Genomic DNA, 605 nt, shown 5'->3' on the forward strand with positions numbered 1-605 from the left:
CCTTCCTGCTGCTGCTCCTCTGCCCTCAGCTTGGTTCAACTTCCCGGCCTCCAGGGACAACTGCCTCTCTGACTGCACGGGGATCTGGACCCTGGGGCTCCCTTTGCTCTGCTCGCTCACAGGGTCTCATTTAACACCCCCAACTTCCAAGCAGCCTCCTGCTAAACTGTGGCAACCCGAGACACCCCCACCCCACCCCCAGCGGAATCGGGACGGGCGGGCACCCGGGCGCTGCCTGCTCGGGCGGGTTCCCAGAGGCCGACGGTTTCGGAAACCACCCTAGTGCTGAGGGCTGAGGCGCCGGCAGACCGCGGAGTGGCATCGGGGCGTCTGCGACACGGGCGGGGGGCGGCGTGAAAGCATCGCTGAATGTGGAGAAAAGCCCTGGCGGCAGCTGCCTGCTCTGGGTGCTTCACCACGGGCTGCTGTGCCATGTCAGTGCCGAGCCCGGGCTCCGAGCCGCCGCCGCCGCCCCCGCTCCCCGGCAGGCGGGACAGAGGGGGCCGCTCCGCAGTCTTCGAGGGAGGCCACGAGCGCGGCCCCGACGGCGCTGCTGGACGGGGGCGCGGGCGGGCGAGCGCGGGGAGCCGAGCGGGCCGAGGCGG

The sequence above is a fragment of the Gavialis gangeticus genome, unplaced genomic scaffold, assembly GCF_001723915.1.
Source record: "Gavialis gangeticus isolate Ggan-Ray unplaced genomic scaffold, GavGan_comp1, whole genome shotgun sequence".
Taxonomy (NCBI): domain Eukaryota; kingdom Metazoa; phylum Chordata; order Crocodylia; family Gavialidae; genus Gavialis; species Gavialis gangeticus.